The sequence below is a fragment of the Mus caroli genome, unplaced genomic scaffold (assembly GCF_978045245.1).
Source record: "Mus caroli unplaced genomic scaffold, Mus_caroli_1 scaffold_10, whole genome shotgun sequence".
Lineage (NCBI taxonomy): Eukaryota > Metazoa > Chordata > Mammalia > Rodentia > Muridae > Mus > Mus caroli.
Genome location: NW_028227265.1, coordinates 18,683,847 through 18,707,982, shown reverse-complemented (window position 1 = coordinate 18,707,982; position 24,136 = coordinate 18,683,847). Strand labels below are relative to the sequence as shown.

Here is a 24,136-nt window from a genome sequence, read left to right as displayed (position 1 = left end):
GGTCCAGGGTCCAAAAGGAATTAAAGGTGTTAAAATACACTAGCACTGTAGTTGGGATGTAATTATATATATATATTGTGCACACACACAAATACCTCTTTTAAAAAAAGTTCGCACCGGCTGAGCTAGCACATCAGCTCCCAGGTCCCCTCAAGACATTTGGCAAAACCATTGGAGGTGGTTGGTTGGTGGCCATGACTGAAGGTGTTGGCGTGACTGGAATCTAGTGAGCCGAAGAGAGGATGTCCTAATGGTCTAGAAGTGCAGTTTCTTTATGATTCTAGCCCCAGATTTCAACATCACCAACACCAGGATACCAGCTACACCCTGGAAAGGGAAAAGTAAAAAATAACGAGGAAGAGATTTCAGTGTGTTCGTGTTGCTTGCTTTTACTAGTTGTTTGTTTGTTTGTTTGACTTTTTGTTTTACTTATCACTCATGTGTGTCTCTCTGTGGTGTGCACATGTAAGGGTGAGCACGTACAGGCGTGTGGAGCAGCCAGAGGACAACTTTCGGGAGCTGGCTCTGTCCTGCCTGCCTCCGTGGGTTCCAGGGGTGGAAGTCGGGTGCCAGGCTTGCATGGAAAGCGTGTTTCCTGGCTGAGCTACCTTGACATCTGGTTTGGGGTTATACAGTTTTGAGACACGGTGTCTGTCGCCCAGACTGCCCTAGAGGTTGTGATCCTCCGGCCTCAGCTTCCAAATGTTGGGACTATAGGCATTGCCCAGATACATTCAGTGCTACTTACAGCAAGATTTACAACAGGGTTCATGGAGCACTATCTAAACCGGTCGTGGCATATGAGCCATGTTTTCAGGAAATGGTCTAAGTAACTACATGACATAGAGGATCAGGAGTGCCGCCAGTCACAGGAGATAAATGAAGACAGTTCATTAAAGGTCTGTGGCAGAGAGGGCTGCAGATCTCAGGAGCAATCCTGAGAAGTCCACCCTGGACATGACCCTTGCAGACAACACTTATGAAGCATCTACTACTTTCTGGGACCATTCCAGAAAGATACATTGGGAGGCCATGGGGAAGCAGGATTATAAATAAACAGGAAGACAGCATCCATCGTGGGAAATTGCATGGAGAGACTATGGAGAGACTGTAGGGAAGCAGGGAGAGGGAAGCAAGAAAGTTTCCTCAGGGATCGATCGCAATGACACCTGCTCAGAACCACCGTCTCCACCAAGCTCTGCCGCCCCGGGATCACGCCTTTAATCCCAGCACTGAGGAGGCAGAGCCAGGCAGATCTCTGGGAGTTCAAGGCCAGCCTTGACTATATCCAGAGTTCTAGGCAGACAGGACTACACAGTGAGACCTTTTCTTAAAAACAAACAAACAACAACAGAAAGAGAACATACCACCACAACAAAAAACACTCCTTCCCCACCCCTAAACACACACACACACAAACCCAAGGGACTAGAGAGGTGACCAGGATTAGAGTACTTGTCCTGTGAGCCTAAGGGCCTGAGTCTGGATCCCAGCACACTCATGTGAGAAGCTGGGTTGTATGCACCTGAAATACCCATGTGGGGAAACAGAGGCAGGAGGAGCCCAGAGGGCTCAGGAGCAGGACAGTTCAGCCAAATCAGTGAGTTCCAGGTTCACTGAGAGCCTCATTCTCAAGAAATAAGGTGAGACAAAGAAGAGAAAGATGCTCAACTTTTTTTTTTTAAATGTATTTCCATGGTGGGTTTTTTTTTTTTTTTGCTTGTTTGTTTGCTTTGCTTTGTTTTGTTTTGTTTTGTTTTGTTTTGTTTTGTTTTGAGACAGGGTTCCTCTGTGTAGCCCTGGCTGTCTTGGAACTCACTCTGTAGACCAGACTGGCCTTGAACTCAGAAATGTGACTGTCTCTGCCTCCCAAGTGCTGGGATTAAAGGCGTGCGCCACCACGCCCGGCTCAGATGCTCACCTTTAACCTCTGGCCTCAGAAGCACGTGCACCTGCACACATGCATATCTCTCTCTCTCACACACACACACACACACACACACACACAGAGTGAAAAGCAGGAGGAAGATTACCTGTACCTCTATAGGCATGTGTGCACATGGGCATAGCACCTTCACCTTACACACGCACATGTACACATGAATACATGTGCACATTTAAAAACTAAAAGTAAAATTGAAAAACAGATATGCATTCATTGTTATATTTGTTCTATATAGAGGGCATGCCCATGCTAGTTAATCTTGTCAACTTCCTAGGTTTAGCCTTACCATGGGATCAGAACTCTTGGGCACATGGTGAGGGCTTTTCTAGGTTAGGCTAGCTGAGGTGAGAAGACCCACCCTACACATGAGTGGCTCTATCCAGAAGTCTTGGGTCCTCCACTGAATAAAAAGGGGAGAGCGATTTGAACATCACTATTCACCTCTCTGTGTCCCGATACAACGGGACCAGTCACCTCACAACCATGGCTTCCTCATCTGTACCATTGAAAACAAACCTTTCCATCCATCAGAGCCTCAAGTCATGTAACCAACATAGTACAGTTCCTCAACGGAAAAGAAACCAAACACTACCCCTGGAAGACAGGACATATAGAGGATGCTGTAACAATACCACGGTCTACTACATAACGACCAAAAGGAACAAGCTTCCAACCCAAGCCACAGCAGGAATGAAGCTCAGAAGCATCTGGAAGAGAAGCCAGATGTGAAAGATCGCACGCTCTGCAACTGCATTCATTGGAATGTAAGAACGGGTTTGTTTAAGCTTATCTATAATCATAGATACCAACTGCAGTTACCCAGGATAGACAGTGCTGGTTGGAACTGGCTAGAAAGGGGCACGGAGAGAACTTTGTGGGATACTGAGAACGGTCCATGTCTTGCCTTGAGTGGATAATGGTACATAATTGTCAGGTTGCCACTACTAGATAAGCAGTGAACTCCACTTCCAGCTCTGAGGAGAGTGTGTAGAGGCACAGAGATGGCCACACTCCAGTGGAGAATTCACATGCGCATACCAGGAGCTGCTGTGACCACAGGAAGCTGCGCCCCCCTCCCCACCCCCACTTCCAGTCTGCAGAAAGAACAGGGTCCTGTTGACACACTCTGACTGTGAATCTCTTGCCTCCAGACCTGTGGGAGAACACAGCTGTGTTGCTATAATAAGCTGTCAAGTTCACGGTCCGTGTTACAGTACCACGCTAGCAAATTGAACACGTAAGTTCTACGGGCTTTATTTTAAGTAAGCCATACTTCTGAACTTAAAAATAAACAAGCGCTCACTGGCGGGAGCGAGCTGCTGAAGCCTCACCCTGGCTGGTGCTCCCTCCAGTCTGACAGAACAGTTTTGGGGGTGTGTAGTCCAGTATTGCTCAGAAATTTGAGGGTAGCCCTCTCTGTGTGCTGTTAAGCCTGACCTGGCCCATTTCCTCATGCTCACTAGCATGTAAAACTACGTGTGAGCTGGAAAGCTGACTCACCGCTTAAGAGCATCCATTGCTCTTCTAACAACCTGGGTAGGATTCCCAGCACCCGCGTGCTGGCTTGAAACCCTGGTGCCCTCTGCGGACCTTAGTGGGCACCAAGCAGGCATACGGCACAAGTACATACATGCAGGCAGAACAGTCATGTGTATAAAATAATAACATAAATAAATCTTTTAAAATGTTTTACAAACATTTCCTTAGCCAGGATGCCCGCTGCACCTCCTCAGATGTAAATGTTACCTGGTCCACCTGTAACCCTGCCTAAGAGCCCCACTTCATGGATGCGGTGTTCCAAAGCGGTCCAAGTCCCTTTACATGGGCTGCTGTCCCCAGAACCAAGGATCACAGAGAAGCCTTGCTCAGGAGCTGGGAGGTTTCTGTTTGCTCATAGATTCATGTTCTGGAACAATCTTCAACCCCATTCCTTTGCTTTCTGCAGCCCAGGCAGTCACAAAAGGTAAAACTCAACAATGTAATGCGTGTTTTAAAGAGTATTTATTTATTTATTTATTGGTTTTTTCGAGACAGGGTTTCTCTGTGTAGCCCTGGCTGTCCTGGAACTCATTTTGTAGACCAGGCTGGCCTTGAACTCAGAAATCTGCCTGCCTCTGACTCCCGAGTGCTGGGATTAAAGGCGTGCACCACCACGCCCGGCTTAAAGAGCATTTATTTTTATCATATGTGTATGAGGGTTCAACATGCATACTGAACGGTGGAGAAAGATACCCAGCCTTAATTAAACCTCTGGCCTCAGGAGTAGACACAAGCATGTGCACCTGCACACACGCATATACCACACACACACACACACTACATGCAAGGTAGAAAGCAAGAGGAAAATGTTTTGACCTGTGACCCCTATAGGCCTGTGTTCACATGTGCTAAGCACCTCCACCTACACATGTACACATGAACACATGAATACATGCACACATAAAAAACTTAAAGGCTGGAGAGATGGCTCATCTATTAAGAGCACTGGCTGTTCTTCCCGAGGACCTGAGTTCAATTCCCAGTAACTACATGGTGGCTCACAACCATCTGTAATGGGATCTGATGCTCCCTTCTGGTGTGTCTGAAGATAGCTACAGTGTACTCAAATATATATATATATATATATATATATATATATATATATATACACATACATATATATGTGTGTGTATGTCAAATTGGAAAGAGTGAACAAAATATTCATGCATGTATATATTCTACCTGTACCACCTGTCCTCTTGGTGCCTACCTACAGAGACTAGAAAAGGGTCTCAAACCCCCTGGAACTAAACTTTCAGACAGTTGTGAGCCACCATGTGGGTGTTGGAAACACAACTCAAGTCCTCTGGAAGAGCAACAAACATTCTTTTTTTTTTCTTTTCTCCAAACTAACTTACGTTCTCTCTCTCTCTCTCTCTCTCTCTCTCTCTCTCTCTCTCTCTCTCTCTCTTTCTTTCTTTCTTTCTGAGTGCTCTGCTGCATCTAGATCTGCCTGCCTGAAGAGGACATCATATCCCCCTATAGATGGTTGTGAGCCACCATGTAGGTGCTGGGAATTGAACTCATGACCTCTGGAAGAGCATCCAGTGTTCTTAACCACTGAGCTATCTCACCAGCCCACAAGCACAATTAAATGTTGAGTCATTCCCTCCAACCCTTAAGAGATTAATTTTGATTTTTGTATTTGTGTGAATGTGTGTGTGTGTGTGTGTGTACCTGCAGAAACCAAAAGAGGGCATCAGAATCCTAAAATTGGGGTTACAGGCAGTTGTGAGTCACCAAATGTGGGTGTTAGGAACTGAACTCAGGGCCTCTGGAAGAGCAGAATGTTCTCTAAACCATGGAAGCATCAATACAGGCCTGGAAGTGATCTTCTTGTTTTTCTTTGGCTTCATGGTGAAAACTTCTGACCCTGGAGAACTGGCTCATTACCTATCACAGCACACTCTGCTCATGTCTATATGAGGGTAGACCCAGCCAAAGTGAGAGGACATTGGAGGCACAGACAAACCTAGCCCAGACTGCTACTGGGTATGCTAGTCACACACAGTCTCCTCAAATTTGCTGGCAGCCTTCCACATACTGGGGGAATTTTCCATGCATGAACTCTAACCTCGCTGCATTCCACAACCAAGCCTGAGGGAGGAACTTACAACCTTCTAGTTCTGAGGAGGAAATGGAGGGAGGGAAAAATAATGTCTCTCACTCAGGGACAGCGCAGTGATTTCAGCTTAGACAGCCCAGAAAACGCCTGCTTCTTCGTTCTGATCTTGGGACAGGGTCTTGCCATGTAGCTGGACTTCCTTCAAACTCTCAGACCTCTGTTCCTGCCATTTAATGGGATTACAGGTGCGTGCTATCATACCATAGTAAAACACTGTCCTTTTTGGAGTTATGTGGTTACAGACTTTCCATTGATGGTGCTGAGAACATAACTCAGGTCCTGTACAGAAGAAATTTGCATTCTTAACCTCTGGGCCACCTCTCTAGCCCCTATCCTGCTGTCTTAACCTCTGGGACATCCTGCTGAGTGAGAGCCACATGCTGAGATGTACCCGAGGACCCAAAGGCTTTCCTTTGTTTACAAGTCAGATTCCGTAACCATTTTCCCACATTTTCATTCTTCCTGAGACAATTACAGCAATGACTCCCAAGCTGAGAATAGACCAGAGACTCCAAGCCTGTTGGGACATCCTCCAGAGCATAAACAGAACAGGGTGTACAGGATGAGGGCTCTTGGGCTATACTCTCTGGGTTTTATAATGACACTAAACAAAAACAAGACGCTGAGCTAGAAACGGCCGAGCTGAGAATCAGGCAGAGCTTCCTAAGCTGGTGGGCATTTCCAGTTCTCCCTATCCATTCTTCACTCTGGGAAGAAACAAGAGCTGGGATTCCTATGGGGGATCAAACTGGTAGCTGCTTCTTTCAGGGCAGGAGATGTGGTGTGCAGTTATCAACCCTGCATGTGCCTGCAGAGCAGTCCACAGTGACTATTGGCTCAGTCAAAAGAGCCTCTCCAGATGGGTCATGCAGGACACTAAAGGACAGAAAGGAATTTATTCCAGGAGTACAAGGATCCTCGATATTAAGAAACCTCATCATGTCACATAGTAATAGGCCTTAGCATATTTGTAGGTGTGGAGCAAGCGCTTTGAAAAACCCAGCATCCATGTTTTTAGATTTTCATTTTTATTATTTTAGCCGTTTTTATTATTTTAAATGACGCGTATATGTGTGTGAGTGTGGGTCTGTACAGGTGCATGCAGTACCCAAAGAGGCCAGAAGGGGGCGTCAGGATTTCCCCAGGCACTAGAGTTACAGGCACTTGTGAGTGCCCAACATGGACTCTGGGAACCAAATCCAAACCTGGGCAAGAAAGTCCTGCACTTGATGGGTACTTCCTTAAGAGGATGAAATGTATCCACCTCGGACAAAGGCTAGAATTTGGCTTAATTTAGAACTGTTAGAATTTTCACTAAAGGCAGGAACAGCACAGCACAGCCAAGGCCAACACAGTCACACAGGCAAAATAAAAACATAAGACCAGGAGGAAGTAAATTATTCCCATTGTAGATAATATGACTATCTGTTCAAGATCATCACAAATGCAGTGAGAAGTCAGATGAAAATATCTGCAAAAGCAAAGGACCAGCTGGCTCAGCACAAACCTGACAGACAGCCTGAGCCAGTCCCCAGAGCCTGGGGTGGAGCAGAGAACCGACTCCCAGAAGCTGTCATCTCTCATCTCTATCCTTTCTCTCTCCTAGTTGATGTTAGGGGGTTGAAAGGTTGAAAGAAAAAAAAACCCCACAAATTAGCCAAATGTCCGGCTACAATATGTATAATTAAATATTCTAAACACTTAGGAGAAAAATAAATAGGCCAGACTAGCCTGAAAGAATTCAAGAAAATAGCTAATAAAATATATAGATCTTAAATAGTATAAACCTTTAAGCCAGGTGTGGTGAGGCACACCTTTAATCCCAGCACTCAGAAGACATATGCAGGCAGATATCTAAGTTTGAGGCCAGCCTAGTCTACAAAGTGATTCCAAGACAGCCAGGATTCTGTTGCATAGAGAAACCCTGTCTCAAGAAACCAAAAAAAAATTTTTGTAAACTTTAGTAGACAAAAAAAAAAAAAAAAAAAAAAAAAAAAGGAACATTCTAGGTGTGGGTGGCCTACACCTTTTATTCTTAAATTCCAGAGTAGAGGAGGCTGAGGCAGGTGATTGCTGTGAGTCTGTGAGTTTGAACCAGTCTGGTCTATATAGTGAGGTTCAGGAAAAAGGCTACATTGTGAGTCTCAAAAAAAAAAAAAAAAAGGCAGAAGGCTTCAGTTCCCAGCACCCATGACCATTTACAACCCTCTGTAACAGTCCTGGGAGTCTGATGCCCTCTGCTGGCCTCCTCAGGAACAGGTACACATATACAGTGCACAGACACACAAGCAGACAGCAAAACATACAATCAATAAAAACAAGCACAGAAGCAAAGAGAACAAATAGACACTGATTCCAAGGGGAAGGGCAGCGGTTTCTGAAACATATCCAGATTTTCTATGGGAAAGGGGGTTTATGAAAACTAGCTTACTAAACAGTGTCTCCGTGTAGCAAGGAGAAGGAGCCATCTGGAAAGAAACCCAGGAGCTTCCTCTCCTCCTTCCTGCCACAGCCAGGATGAATTCCAAACGGGTAAGATCTTGAGTGTAAAAATAACGGAAGAAAACACAAGACACATTTCTGTCATCTCAAAGTGAGGAAGGCTTTGGTATCTAAGATGAAGCATTTTAAAGTAATCAATGAAGAGTCCTCTGACTACCTAAAAATATAGATCTGTGCGGGACAGACTGACAAGATGACTCAGCAAACCAAGGTGCTTGCTGCCAAGCCTGGCAACTCCAGTCCCATCCCCAGGACCTGCAGCATAGGAGGAAGACTTACTTCTGTAAGCTCGCCTCTGACCGCCACACATGTCCTGTGGCAAGCACACACATCCCCCCTACCAATGAAACATGAAAAATAATTGTGTACCCAGGAGTGTGGAGAGAGGAGTTGCAGGCAGTATTCTTTGTTACTGCCCAGCTCTCTGTCCTTGGAGAATACCCAAAAAACTTTTCTTTCTAGGAAAGAGGTGGGGGGCAGGCAGGCTACATTGGGTGCAACTGTATCTAAAACAAAAAGCTTGTCCCTGAGATGTAAAGAGATCCCAGCAATAAAGGGGAAAAACTAATACTTCCATTTCTGGAATAAGTAAAGGATGTGAATAAGAGAGTAAATACATGATGCTCTCTGGGTTCCATCTCCAGAAGGGCATGAGCTGGGCATGTTGGTGCCCACCTATGATCATTGTAACCACTGTACAACGGAGTAGAAGGAATAATTCACACTTAAGTGTAGAAGACTAGCAGTTAAGGATCAGAAGTTCAAGGTCTCCCTTGGCCACATGATGTGCACACTGAATTCCCAGCAGGGTTACTTAAGAGCCTGTCTGGAGAAGGGAGAGGGAGAAGGAGAGAGAAGGAGCTGGGGAGGGTCATTAGACTTTCATCTGAGACCCTAGACATTCCCTTGTGCCCTCTTCCCACTTGTCTGTGACTGGCCCAGCCGTATGTAGTCTCTGGAGATGCTGGTGCACAGCGAATGGAAGCTTAACAGAAGAGAGAAGCTACCTACAGAACCATGGAGAAACTGCCAACCATGCCGGCTGAGACTGTTTAGTGATACAGCTGTTTTGGGGTCACCCATGCTTCTGCGAGCTTTAATTTCTCATCCATGTACCTGTAAATAAGCCCAATAAACCCACTGGTTCATCAAGCCAGACTTGCATGGGTCATCCATTTTGGCTGTCTTTGGTGCCCTTGTGAGGTGAGTAGACTCATTCTACCTCAGGAGCTAACGCAATAGCAAGTCATCAGTAGTGTTTAAATGTACTATAAATTAAAGTCCTTTCATAACGCCTTCAAATGAAGGCCAGACCAGATCGGTATCATTCAGTTATCAGATGGGTAGAGAGCCAGGGACCTGACAACAGAGCCCATCGAGGCGACAAAATTAGAATTTCTCTTCCAAAGCCGACTGATGTGTAGTTTGGTGCTGACTTTGTGGAGGACAAGTTGGCAAGATCTCTCAGAATTGCTAAAGCAGATACCTAGCTATCCAATCCCATGTCTGGGAATCCACCCTGCGTGTGTAATCCACGCCTGCAGAAAGCCACATGGACAAGGTTGTTCTTCATGCTTCCTGATAACAGACTGAAAGGAGGCACATGCTCACTACAGCAGGGAGCCCAATGGATCATCGCCACTAGAATAAAGCATGGGGCCGTGTGGATTCTAGTTGCAAACTTCATATGTCCGTGAAGAGGGTCTGGTTAGGATAATTCACACCCCAAAGTAAAAGACTGGCAGTTCATAATTTTCTCACAAACAATGCATCTTTAAAGGAAGATGATCTAGGCCAATGAGATGGGTCAGCCAGTTATATCATTTACTGCCAGGCCTGACGACCTGAGTTCTCTCCCCAGCACCCACATGGAGGGCACAAAGAGAGAACTGTCTACTGCCTTCATATATGCGCTGCGGGACATACGTGCGTGTGCGCGCACACACACACAATTTTCAAGCTTAAAAAACAACAGGGGGTGAAGAGATGGCTCAGTAGTGCTTTATGCTCTTGCAGAAGGCTCCAGTTTCCTTCCCGGCACCCGTGTTAAGCCGCTCACAAGCATGTGTATTGTGAGTGCTATGGAATCTGAGATCCCCTTCTTGTCCTTATGGGTACCTGTGCTCATCTGCATATGCCCATACTTAGACAGACACACGTTCACATAATTAAAAATAAATACATAAAATACCAAAATAAAAGTTCATCTTTGAGGCTGGAGAGATGGCTCAGCGGTTAAGAGCACTGACTGCTCTTCCAGAGGTTCTGAGTTCAATTCCCAGCCACCACATGGTGGCTCACAGCCATCTGTAATGGGGATCCAATGCCCACTTCTGGTGTGTCTGAAGACAGCGACAGTGTACTCACATACATGAAATACTTATTCAAGTCTACAGTTTTCTAAGATTTCTTTTTCTTTCTTTCTTTCTTTGCTTCTTTCTTTCTTTCGTTCATTTTTTATAAGACTATATTAAAGGCAGTTTTATTGGGAAGCTGCTCTTGGGTGAGTTCACTGTTCACTGGCCCCAAAGATTGAAGCCAGGGGAGTAGCCATAAGGAGGAGAGGAGGAGGAGGAGGAGGAGGAGGAGGAGGAGGGGAGGAGGAGGAGAGAGGGAGCACAGAGAGAAGAGATGCAGAAGAGACTAAGTTTTCTTTCTTACATTCTTTTGTTGTTTGTTTGTTTTGTTTTTTCGAGACAGGGTTTCTCTGTGTAGCCCTGGCTGTCCTGGAACTCACTTTGTAGACCAGGCTGGCCTCGAACTCAGAAATCCGCCTGCCTCTGCCTCCCGAGTGCTGGGATTAAAGGCGTGCGCCACCACGCCCGGCTCTACATTCATTTTTATCAGTTATAATTATGTGTATGTATGTAGTGTATGTATGTAGTGGGTGCCAGTGCCTACCGAGGCCAGAGACTTTTGATCCCTTGGAGCTGAACGGATGTATGTGCTGGGAATCTAACTCCAGTCCCTATGGAGAGCATTACGTGCTCTGCACTTGGAAGCCATCTCTCCAGGCCCCTTATCTTTCTTTTTGAAATTAGATATCCGTGTATGCGTCTGTGAATTCGGGTCTGGACCCACGGAGACCAGGAGGGAGAGAGTCAAATTCCCCTAGAGCTGGCGTTACAAGTGCTTATGAGCTGCTGGATATGGGAACTAGCGTCCAAACTCAGCTCCTCTGGAAGAGCCGAGGGCGATCTTCACTACTGAGTCATCTCTCCAATGAGTCTACAATGGGATGGGCCTTTTGCCAGGAAATAATTCTGTCATTTAACAGATTTTTTTTTTGTCAGCATCATAAAGGAAGCTGAGAAATGCATGAGTGGACAGTCCACAAGTTCTGGGGAACAAAGTCTTAAGGGATCAATAGAGGACAGGATTCCTCATGGGCCAGTGAAAGCTCATCAAAACAATACTCTAAAACAGCTGCCTGGCAAGGGCAGAAGCTGAGGAGTTATGAGATGTTTGTGGGAAGAGACCTTCCCACCATTGTTCTTTGTGGTATGGTTTAAACCACATGGATATATTGCCTAAGCAAAAATATTAAAGAGGAAAAGGAACAAGTGAACTCCTAAGCCTTGGCCAGGACCCACAATACCTACCCGGTTCCCTTTCTAATTTGTCTTTAGAACAATCTGTCATTGGGTAATCCCAAACACTCCCTAGAAGTTTTATGAGCTGTAATAGCTCACTAACGCCCACTAGACACAGCTTACACGGATATTGCTCCTGGAAGACATAGGAAGTTAGGAAGACAGCTCAGCCTCGGATAAACCTTTGTTTCTTCTTGGGCAGGTGCAGGGGCCCATGGGAAAGGGACACCAAACTTGCTCTGCTGCCTACCTGCGACCCCAGCTCCAAGTGGAGACAGCTGAGACGTGAAGACTGCTGGGTCTTAAAATTTTTAAGTAAATACATTTTCAAAACCTCAAATTTCAACAAAACAAAACAACAGCAACAACAACAGATCCCGCACTTTGCATCCAGCAGGTGCAGTAGTCAAGCTCCAGCAATGCTGGATGTTAGGGCTGATATCCACCTCTTAAAACTTCAGTGGGCTTCAAGAGGCCCCTGGGATACGGAGCAGGTGATGGGTGCTCATAGTTCCAGCTACAGGAGACTGAGACAGGAAAATCACAAGTTCATGGTCAGCCTTGGCAGCTTAGTGAGATTCTATTTTTTGTTTGTTTGTTTGTTTGTTTGTTTGTTTGTTTCGAGACAGGGTTTCTCTGTGTAGCCCCGGCTGTCCTGGAACTCACTCTGTAGACCAGGCTGGCCTTGAACACAGAAATCCGCCTGCCTCTGCCTCCCAAGCCCTGGGACTAAAGGAATGCGCCACCACACCCAGCTGAAAATATATTTTTTGTATAAGAGCTGGGAGCTCAGTTGGGAGAGTTTGCCCAGTATACATAAACTCCATGATTCCCAGTATGAGCATGAGGGTGCTCACCTGTAATCCCAGCATTTGGGAGGTAGAAATCTTCTGCTCTAAAGCAAGGACTAGGCTAGCCTGGGCTATATGAGACCTTCTCTCAAAGAAAAGGGGGTTGATGAGATGGCTTAGTGGTTAAGAGCACTGGCTGCTCTTCTGGAGGTCCTGAGTTCAAATCCCAGCAACCACATGGTGGCTCACAACCACCTGTAATGAGATCTGAACAGCTACAGTGTACTTACATATAATAAATAAATAAAATCTTTAAAAAAAGAAAAGAAAAGGAAGGCCAAGGGCTGGGGGTTTAGCTCAGTGGTAGAACACACACTTAACATTTACACGATGACACCTAACAGAGCACTATAAATAGATAAAGAGAGAGAGAACCCTCTCAAAGGCTATGGGAAGCTCAGTTGGAAGACCGTAGGCTCTGCCCTCAGGGTTGCCCCTTTGGGCATCTGAGGCTCATGAACCTGACTGTCCTACAAGTGCCCACTGTTTTACAGGTGAGAAAACTAGGCTTGAGAGCAAAAGTAAGCAACTTGCCCCAGGTCACTTGGACAGAGACAGCAGGCTATATGGAGTGGCTGCAATCTCTTAGGACACTCACTGGTCCTGCCTCCAGCCTAGACATAAACTTACCTGAGCCAGTACATGAAACCAAATCTCTAAGCCAGTGGCTCTCAACCTTCTTAAAGCTGCAGCCCCTTCACATACAGTTCCTCACGTTGTGGTAATCTTCCAACCATAAAATTATTTTGTTGCTACTTCATGACTGTAATTATGCTGCTGTTATGAATCATAATTCAAATATCTGATATGCAGGATATCTGATATGTTACCCCTGTGAAAGTGTTGTTCGACTGCCCCTGAGGGGTCACAACCCACAGGTTGAGAACCTCTGCTGTAGGCACAGGTCAGGAGATTTATAGTATCTGGTGCTGCAGAGAGCTTCGCTCAAACCACCAGTGTCTTAGTCAGGGTTTCTATTCCTGCACAAACACCATGACTAAGAAGCAAGTTGGAGAGGAAAGGGTTTATTCGGCTTACACTTCCACATTGCTGTTCATCACCAAAGGAAGTCAGAGCAGGAACTCAAGCAGGGCAGTAAGTGGGAGCTGATGCAGAGGCCATGGAGGGATGCTAATTACTGGCTTGTTTCCCCTGGCTTGCTCAGCTTGCTTTCTTGAAAAACTCAAGACTTCCAGCCCAGGGATGGCACCACCCACAGGGGGCCCTCCCCACTTGATCACCAACTGAGAAAATGCCCCACAGCTGGATCTCCTGGAGGCATATCTTCAAGGGAGGCTCCTTTCTCTGTGATAACTCCAGCCTGTGTCAAGTAGACACACAAAATCAACCAGTACAACCAGGCTGTACTTTTTCTTTGCTTCTTGGTGGGCTTTGAGATGGGGTCTCACTCTATAGTCTAGGCTAACCAGGAACTCCTACATTCAGGTGATCCTCCTGCCCCAGGCTCCTAAGGACCTGGAACTACAGTGCACTTAGCCAAGCTGTTCGGTTTTTTGTTTGCTTTTTGAAATACAGGTACAATATTTCTTTCTTCCCTTTCCTTCCTTCAAACCCTATCTTATAACATACCCCTCAGCCCCTCCCCACTCTCCTTCAAATTCATGGCCTCTTTTTGTTTCCATTGATTGATTTTGCATGTATATATGAATATACAGATGTATTACTGAATATAACCTCAGACCATCTAATGCTACCTGTATGTGTTTTCAAGGCCGACCATTTGGCACTAGACAACTAACTGGTATGCTCTTCGCTGGGAGAGGAAACTGCCCGTGCTCCCAGCTTCCCTCAGTTGCCTGTAGTTCTTTGTGTAGGGGTGAAACCTCATGGTGAGCTCTCGTGTGTGTGTGTGTGTGTGTGTGTGTGTGTGTGTGTGTATTCTGTAGCTGAGTCGCCTTCTTTTCCAAAGGTGCACACCTCTGACAGGGCCCACTGTGGGACTCTGAGGAAGACAGCCAGCGTGTGACTGAGACTATGGGTGGCAGGGTCAGAGTCCTGGGAGCCGGTGTGGAGAAGCCAAGACACCTCCTAGCTGATGGCTCAAGACCCTGAAAACCCCCCAGATTTACGCTGGATGCGTTGTTTTGTCAATTCTCTTTATAACTTTCACAAGAAAGCTGTTGAGAGCTGACAAGAAGAATGGATACAAGCACTGAGCCTAGAGACCTCAGTTAAACCCCAGACCCCTCCAGACAAGTGGCACATATCTCTAATCCTGATGCTCCTTCAGCGAAAGGCAGGAACCAACCAGTTCATGGGCCAACTCTCCTGGACCACATAGGACAGAGCAGAAACAAGAGGAGACTTTGCCTCAACAAGGCGAAAGAGAGAAACTGAATTCCAAAAGGCACCACGCATGGGTGTGTGTGGGGGGGGCAAACAGCTTGGAACTCCAGCACTCAGGAGGCCCCAGGCAGGAAGATCTGGACTTAAAGGCAATCCTTGACAACATATTGAGTTCGAGGCCTGCCTAAACCACATGAAACCTTGGAAACCTTGTCACAAAATCAAAAGCCTTCCCAACCAGAGGCAAGCACAGTGAACCTGACCCCCTCCCCACCCCACCCCCCGGGGTGTAGAGAGAGGACAGAGACCTGCTGTTCCTGTCACCCGGCCCTCCTCAAAGCAACGGAGAAGGGACTTGGCAGATAGAGAGGATTTGATGGACGCCAAGTCTTCCTTCTGGGTCCAAGTCTATCCTTACATCATCGGCCTCCAAACCCACAAAGCATAGGCGAGTGAGATGGCTCATCAGATAAAGGCACTTACCACTAAGCCTGATTAAGTCTGAGGTTTTATCTGGGCCCCACATGGTGGGGGGAAAGAGGAGACTCTCACAACGTATCCTCTGATCCCCTCATATGTCCATTGGCACACGTAATGTGCCCGTGAGCACACACACACACACACACACACATACACACACACACACACACACACACACACACACACACACACAAGCAAAAAATGGAGTTTAAAAATCGCAAAGGTGCCGGGCTTGGTGGTGCATGCCTTTAATCCCAGCATTTGGGAGGCAGAGGCAGGCAGATCTCTGAGTTCGAGGCCAGCCTGGTCTACAGAGTGAGTTCCAGGACAGCCAGGGCTGCACAGAGAAACCCTGTCTCAAAAAAAAAAAAAAAAAAAGAAAAAGAAAAAAATTGCAAAGGTGAGACGGGAGTGTGGGGGTGGGAGAGGCTATAAAGTATCTTTTTCATTTCTAGAAGATTCATGTAATCTATGCCAATCTATCCACTAGCTCTTACTAGCCTCTGAGAACCACGGCCTGGCCTGGCCTTCCTGTCTCCTTTCCCAGACTTCTCCCCGAGTACCGCCCACTGTCCCCACCAAACTCTTCCTTTGTTCCCCCTCTGTCTAGAACAGAGGTTTTGGAGCTATGGGTCACAACCCCTTTGGGGATCAAATGATCCTTTATCGGGGTCGTATATCAGATATCCTGCATGTCAGATATTTATAAGTCTTTTTTTTTTTGGGGGGGGGGCTTTTTTGAGACAGGGTTTCTCTGTGTAGCCCTGGCTGTCCTGGCACTCACTTTGTAGACCAGGCTGGCCTCGAACTCAGAAATTCGCCTGCCTCTGCCTCCCGAGTGCTGGGATTAAAGGCGTGCGCCACCACGCCCGGCTATAAGTCTTAACAATAGCAAAATTACAGTTATGGAGTAGCAACAAAAATAATTTTATGTTTGGGGGGAGGTCACTGCAACATTAAAGGGTTGCAGCACTAGAAGGGCTGAGAACCTCTGTTCTAGAATGTTCTGTGTGAAATGTTTCCCAGCAGACTCAGTCTTGCCCATTCAAGCTTCCCAGAGAAGCTTCCTTGGGTCATCCCACACAAGCCCCAAAGCCACTTACACCATGGGGGCATCTGCAGCAATGGGCACACTGACATTACCTCGGGTCTGCTCAGTGCCACATGCCTCCTGGTGAGAACTGCCCCTGGGGACAGAGCCTGGCTTGGCCTCGTCACTATGCATCTTAGCTGGGCAGAGGAGACCCTGATCCCCCTGAGAAATGAAATCTTAGGGCTGAATGGATTGGACATCAGGGCTAAGGGAGAAGCCCATCCAGGTCAAACAGCAGTTAGAAGAGCCCCCCAGTTGCTGGAGGAATAAGGCACAGGCCCTGAGTAGCAAGTGTACAAGCCTCAGTGTGATGAAATCCTCCATAGCTGACTTCCCCTTTTAGCTGCCATCCCTAATGTGGGTGGATTGTGGCGTCCACGGGAAAAAGGCTCACCTGGGGGAGACAGCTGCCCATTCACACTGCCTAGGGGTTCCTGGGTTCCAGTCAAAGCTCCTGGAGCCTCTCTTCCTGAGTGAGCCTCAGGGCTCACACCAGGGACTCACAGAGAGTCACCAGGCTAAGTCATCCTACTGCAAACTGAAACCAAAGCAGAAGAAAGCTCTCCGGTGCCCAGGCCCTCCCTGTCCATCTGTGTGCATCTGTGTGTGCATGTACATGTGTGTATATGTTTATGTGTATGTGAGAAAGTCATATGTGTGTGTGTGTGTGTGTGTGTGTGTGTGTGTGTGTGTGTGTAGGCAGTTGCATGTGGAGGCCAGAAGACAAAAGCATCAGGAACACCTTTCACCTAGACCAGGCTGGCCTCGAACTCCAGGCTGCCTCTGCCTCCCAGACTGAAGGCATGTGGCACCACACCTGGCTCATCCATCTTATTTTTGTGACAAGGTCTCTTACTGGTCTTAAATTTGCCAATCAGGCTAGGCTGGCCAGTGAACCCCAGGGATCTGCCTGTCCCTGCCCCAACCCCAGGTCACAGTGCTAGGATAACACATGTACAAGTGTGTACCACCACTCTAGCTTTATAACAACAATGGTTCTGAGGGATCTAATTCAGATCCTCACAATTGCATAGTGAAGCACTTTATTGACAAGCTAATTCCCCACCCCAAGCCTGGTCTTAATGAGGAATGAGTCGCAGCTGGAGGCTTCTGGCTCCCAAAGCCTAGTGTCTTACTACCATGACTTCTGTCTTAGGGTTTTTTTACTGCTGTGAACAGACACCATGACCAAGGTAATTCTTATAAGGACAACATGTAATAGGGGCTGGCTTACAGGTTCAGAGCTTCAGTCCATTATCACCAAGGCATGGCAGCATCCAGGCAGGTACGGTGTAGGAGGAGCTGAGAGTTCTACATCTTCATCTGAAGGCTGCTAGCAGAATACACTCACTTCCAGGCAGCTATGGTGAGGGACTTAAGACCACACCCACAGCGCCACGCCCAGTCCAACAATACCACGCCTACTCTAACAAGGCCACGCCTACACAAAAAGGCCACACCTTCTAATAGAGCCAGTTCCTGGGCCAAGCATATACAAACCATCGCAGCATCCTAGGCACGAAGCATTACTTTAGCGGGTTTTTGTTTTGTTTTGTTTTTGAGACAGGGTTTCTCTGTGTAGCCCTGGCTGTCCTCGAACTCAGAAATCCGCCTGCCTTTGCCTCCGGAGTGCTGGGATTAAAGGCATGCGCCACCACGCCCGGCACTTTAGCAGTTTTTAAATCAGTCGTGTTCACGGACTGAAAGAGGGAAATCCTGTTGTTGTTTCAGCAGAGGCAAAGAACGCCCTTGGCACAGCCCAGCAACTCTTTCCTGGTTAAAACTCTCAGCAAACTCTGACCGCGAGGGAACCCTTCCCCCACCTGTGACAGCAGCCAGGCTGTGAAAGAGGCTTTTTCTCTGGGACAAGACATGTGTGTCTGCACTCGACACTACTGCTCAGCCTTGTCCGGTACAATAAAAATAAATAAATAAATAACAGGAAGCAAACAGACAAAAAGCTAAGACATTGTAAAGGAGAAAGACAACTGCCCTGATGCTAGGCTGTCCTGTTAGTTATATAGAAAACCCTGAGGCGTGTATAAACCCATAAGCCTAATGAATGTGTTCAGCAAGGCTGCAGGACACAAAAGCACCACACAAAACTATAAAATAATATTTTAAGCTAGGCAGGGTGGCATCCCCACGTAATCCCAGCACCTGGACTGTGGAGGCAGGTGGATCAGATTAATACCTCCCTTAGCTACACATGGAGTTTGAGGCTAGTCTGAGTCACATTAGACTTTGACATTTGTTTTTTTTTTTTTTTTCCACCAGGGCTGGTGAGACAGCTCAGTGTATGAGGACACCCGCGAACAACCATGTCAACCTGAGTTTCACTCCTAAGATCTGTTTAGTGGAAGGAGAGACCCCAACCCTCAGAGTAGTTCTTTGACCTCCTTCTGTGGCATGTACTCCCCCACCCCCACACACCCAAGGGGCTGGAGAGTCCACAGAGCAATTAGGACTACACGATAATTTTGCAAAAGCCCCAGGTTCAGTCCCTAGAGGCCACACGGTAGCTCATAATTGTCTGTAATTTCAGTTCCCAAGGATCAAAAGCCTTCTTTTGGTCTTGGCAAACACTGCATGGACATGGTCCACAGACATACATGCAGGCGAAACACTCAAATACATAAAATAAAATACAAAAAAAAAAAAACCCTATTATATTTAAAAATAGTCTAGTAAAAAAGGCCAGAAACAACTACACTGTCCATCAGGAGATAAATGGGTTTAAAAAAAACTATCCAACTAATGAAATACTACTTTGGTAGTGAAGAGTCAATTATTAATGTGCATTGTAGCACAGATGAATCTCAGATAAATTATATGCATTGATAGAACCAGATCTTTCAGGAAGCTGTGGCACCCGTTTTTAATTCCAGAACTCTAGAGGCAGAGGCAGGCAGATCTCTGAATTCAAGGGCAGCCTGGCCTACAGAGTAACCAGGATGGCCAAGGTTATGCAAAAATCCTGCTCAAAACAAACAAACAAACAAACAGCGGGCGTGGTGGCGCACGCCTTAAATCCCAGCACTCCGGAGGCAGAGGCAGGTGGATTTCTGAGTTCAAGGTCAGCCTGGTCTACAAAGTGAGTTCCAGGACAGCCAGAGCTATACAGAGAAACCCTGTCTCAAAAAATACCAAAAAAACAAAACAAAACAAAAAACCCAAAACCCTACAAAAGCAAAAAAGAAACCTCAAAAGAAAGAACACCCTCTATATAATATTAATTTTAAACTAGAAAGTCCGAACTTGTCTACAGCAACAGAGATTAGGTTAACTGTAGTTTATAGATGGGGTGGGGGTGGGGATGCCACAGGCCTGAAGAACGTTTGGCAATGGTTGCCACATCCCTTATCTTTCTATCCCATCTTTCCCATTCCCTCCTCTCCCTACCTTCTCCTTATCTTGATTATAAAATACATAATTAAAATTGTTGCACCTTATTTTATGGCCAATGTCCTTCTATAGCTGGGGATTTAAATAGTTTTTCTCAGACGTTTTTAAAAATTATTTATTTTTTTTTATGTATATGGGTACACTGTAACTGTACAGATGGTTGTGAGCCTTCATGTGGTTGTTGAGCAGCAGTCAACGCTGCTTACCCTGGCCCAAAGAGTTATTTATTATTATAAATAAGTACACTGTGCCAGAAGAGGACATCAGATCTCATTACGGGTGATTGTGAGCCACCATGTGATTGCTGGGATTTGAACTCAGGACCTTTGGAAGAGCAGTCAGTGCTCTTAACAGCTGAACCACCTCTCCAGCCCTGTCTCCTTCCCCGCACCCCCACCACCTCCTCTCCATTTCTTTTTGAGTCACCCAGCACAGCAGATCATATGCTGGGGACTTGGACTGAGCTGGTCACTTTCTCACCATTTCAGGAATGTTCCTGGAGGGGAACAATGGAGACATGGAATTCTTGGTGAACAGAGAGGCTTTGTTTCCTGTTGTCGGGGTGTCCTCCCCGCCCCCAGCATGCAGGGGTCCGGCCACGGATTTGGCTTTACACTTGTTGACTTTGGGTTCATGTCTCATTCTTCTGTGGATGCTGTAGGGACGACCTGCCCTTGCCCATCCTCGGGCCTGGCACTCTCCAGGGCTCTGTCACACCCGCAAGCCCCGGAACTGATTACCTCTTTGGGCTCTCCAGATCCCGCCGGAACAAGAATTCCAGGCCCCTAAGTCAGAGCATCAGTCAAGCAATGAACGCCAAAGAGCCTGCTGCAGATTAGGGCGGCTCTTCTGCTCCCCTGTATCGGCACGGGCAGTGGTCCCTGATTCCCCAGGCTGCGAGGATGGGAAGGCAGTCTCCGGCCTCCTCATTCTCTACTCCCCTTACCACAGCTTCATCCTGCCTAGGTCGCACACAGCCTCCCACCCTACCCCACCGTCTTCTTCTAGCAGACACTTGTCAAACCGCTCCGCTCGTGAAGTTCCCATGTCACTTTGAGCCTATTACTGAGAAAGCCTATTACTTTATGGTGAGTTTTTGAGCAGAGCCTCTCTTGTGTGCCCAGGGGGTTGGCACACAGAGATGGAAAACTCTGAGCCCAGCATCTGGCACCGCTGGGACGCCGAGTCACAGTGAGCAAGAAGCCAAGGGGGAGAGGGAGAGCGAGCCCAAACAGGTACGGGGGTGGGGGGGGGCGCTCACAGACACAGATACAGAGAAACCAGTTGGTGGAGTGCTGGCCTAGCATGTTTAAAGCTGTAGGTTCCTCCATCCCCAGCACTGTGCACATCAGCCATGGCGGTGATCTTAGCCCTTGGGAGGTAGAAGCAAGGAGATCAGTAGCTTTAATACATAGCCAGTTTGAGAGCAGACTGGGCCACAAGAGACCCTGTCTCAATACAACAACACAAAGCCACGCAAAAGATAGGAAAGGGCCAGTTCTTCCCGAGCCAATTTCCTTAACTCTTTTTTTTTTGTTTTTTTTTTTGTTTGTTTGTTTGTTTGTTTGTTTTGTTTTTCGAGACAGGGTTTCTCTATACAGTCCTGGCTGTCCTGGAACTCACCTGTAGACCAGGCTGGCCTCAAACTCAGAAATCCGCCTGCCTCTGCCTCCCAAGTGCTGGGATTACAGGTGTGCGCCACCACTGCCCGGCTCCTTAACTCTTAATGTGGAACTCAGCCTAGGGAGGAGGGTTGATCCAGAACTTTCAGAGGCACTTGTCCCCAGGGTCAACGATCTGCAGGTCTCATCATCCTTCAGCAGAAGCTGGGGTGATGAGGAGGGGATGACTTCTACCAGCTTTAGTCCCTTTCCCAGCCTCCTGGCGAGAAGGCCTGCAGGCAGCCAGCCTCAGTCCTACAGAGCCCAGGAGGGATCATAGCATGAAGCCACCTCCCTGTGTTCCCGGCCACAGCCCTATCATATGTGTGCTCACTTCTCTGTGTCAGTTCACTGGAACCTCCTGTGACCACAACAGCGTACCCGAGGCACCTCCCTGCCTCCAAGGGTAAGCACCCTGCACAAGTGTGTGAGGGGTTGAATGACAGGCACCCTGACATCCAACCTGGAACCTCTCAGCATGTGACCTGACTTGGAACTAGTCTTTGCAGAGCTGACCTCCATGGTTTGTAATCCCAGCCATCCAGAGGCTGAAGCAGGAGGACAGTTAGGAATTTGAGGCCAGCCCGGGCTCCAGATGAGTTCCAGATCAAAGTGATACAATGACCAAAAATCAATCAATCAATCAATAAATAGACATAATCTTTATGGATGGCATTAATTAAGATGTGGGCAGATAAGGGTACGATCAAAATCAGATAGGTGGTGTCCTTCACTAGAGAAGACATACACACGGATAAAAGGCTGGAGATAAGAATGATTGAAGCACGGCACAAGCCTGGATTGCCAAACACTGACCAGGAAGGATCCTCCTTTGGCGCCGTCAGAGGGATGACTCTGCTGATATTCTAATCCCTGGCTCTCTGCTTCCAAAACTGGAAGGAAGAGAGGAATCATGTTGACAGGCTGTGGAAGCTAAAAGTATGCTGGTTCATGCATGGCTCAGTCTATCTGGACACCTGGGAGCCAGCCTCCCTCTGTCACCAGCTGCTGAGTATACCACACCACACAGAGTATACCACACCACACAGAGTATACCACACCACACAGAGTATACCACACCACACAGAGAGTCTGCCTCCTGCTGCTAATGGTTAGCCTTTTGTAATCTTTCCCTCTTATCGTTATTTTTTGGGGGGGATTTATTTTTTCATTACATGTTTTTATTTGTTTGTTTGTGTTTGCCATGCGCACACTCGTGCATGCATATAGTTCTCTCCCTCTACAGTGTGGGTTGGAGTGATCGGATCTTTCAGCTTGGCTGCGGATCATCCACCGCAGTGACATCCGTCCGGACAGGCAGCTTTGTGGGGGACTGTTTCCTATCAGGAAGCAGAATTCCTGGGCCCGGGGCCCGGGAGTACACTGTGTACATTTATATGTGTGAAAATTAATACAATAGCCATCCAAGGAGATGGGAACAATTTAAGTTCTGACAGGCGACCCAGGAGAGTTGTTTTCATTGGCCCACACTGTTATGTTTATATTGCTTTTGTGTGTTGCTGTCCCTCGCGTTCCAAACTAATGAGAGTAAAGTGAGGCCTGGACTTTCCTGTGGTATCACTGCAAAGAAATGATCTTATCCTTTGCTGTTGTTTAAAAAAAAAAAAAAATTATGTAGGGGCTGGAGAGATGGCTCAGCGGTTAAGGGCACTGACTGCTCTTCCGAAGTTCCTGAGTTCAAATCCCAGCAACCACATGGTGGCTCACAACCATCCATAATAAGATCCGATACCTTCTTCTGGTGTGTCTGAAGACAGCTACAGTGTACTTACGTATAATAATAAATAAATCTTTGGACCGAAGCGAGCTGGGCTGGAGTAAGCAGAGGTCCTGAGTTCAATTCCCAGCAGCCACATGAGGGGTCACAACCATCTACAAGTAGAGTGTACTCATATACATTAAATAAATAAATCTTTCCAAAAAAAAAAAAAAAAAAAACCATTATGTAGCCCAAGCTGGCCCGAAACTCTCTGTGCAGTCTAGCCTGGTTTCCATCTCAGCATGCTCCTGCCTCTGTCTCCTGAGTGCTGGAGATTATTGGCACGGGCCACTGTTCCCAGTTATAATACAATAATAATATCCTTAAAAATACTTTAATTGGGCTGGTGAGATGGCTCAGTGGGTAAGAGCACCCGACTGCTCTTCCGAAGGTCCAGAGTTCAAATCCCAGCAACCACATGGTGGCTCACAACCATCCATAACGAGATCTGGCGCTCTCTTCTGGAGTGTCTGAAGACAGCTACAGTGTGCTTATGTATAATAAATAAAAATACTTTAATTACCATTAAACTTAAGGAGATGTGGACACAGAACTCCAGCTGCCAACTCCGCAGTGGAGGGACAGTCTGGAGGCAAAAGGGAACGGTGGTCACATTCTCCCAACTCAGTCTCCTGATGTAGCTAAGGAGCCTAAGAAAAAAGGAAGGGAGGGAGGGAGGGAGGGAGGGAGGGAGGGAGGGAGGGAGGGAGAGGAGGAAGGGAAGGAAGAACGGTAGGAAGGCAGCAGGCAGAGGACAGCTTGACTGATCTGGTGCTGGCGAGGTGACCTGGGTATCCTGTAGGTAGGGTCTGAACACAGATTCTGTGTGTTTGAGCTTCACCTTATCCGAGTAGG

General features: G+C 47.1%; 1 protein-coding gene across 7 annotated transcripts in view; it reads right to left on the bottom strand.

Moving 5' to 3' along the window:
- The window catches only part of Il34 (interleukin 34), a 65,349-nt gene that overhangs the window by 28,658 nt on the left and 12,555 nt on the right, over positions 1 to 24,136 (bottom strand). The window contains exons 1-2 of one of the 7 annotated variants that reach the window (XM_085843581.1): positions 17,670 to 17,780; positions 118 to 327 (exon numbers count right to left, since the gene is read on the bottom strand). The exons of 3 other annotated variants lie outside the window; for them this stretch is intronic. The gene's annotated coding sequence lies outside the window, so the exon portion shown is untranslated. Of the gene's footprint in view, positions 1 to 95; positions 328 to 17,669; positions 17,781 to 24,136 lie in introns of those variants that run through there. 3 more of the 7 variants (XM_085843579.1, XM_029480357.2, XM_085843580.1) reach the window with 3 other exon arrangements.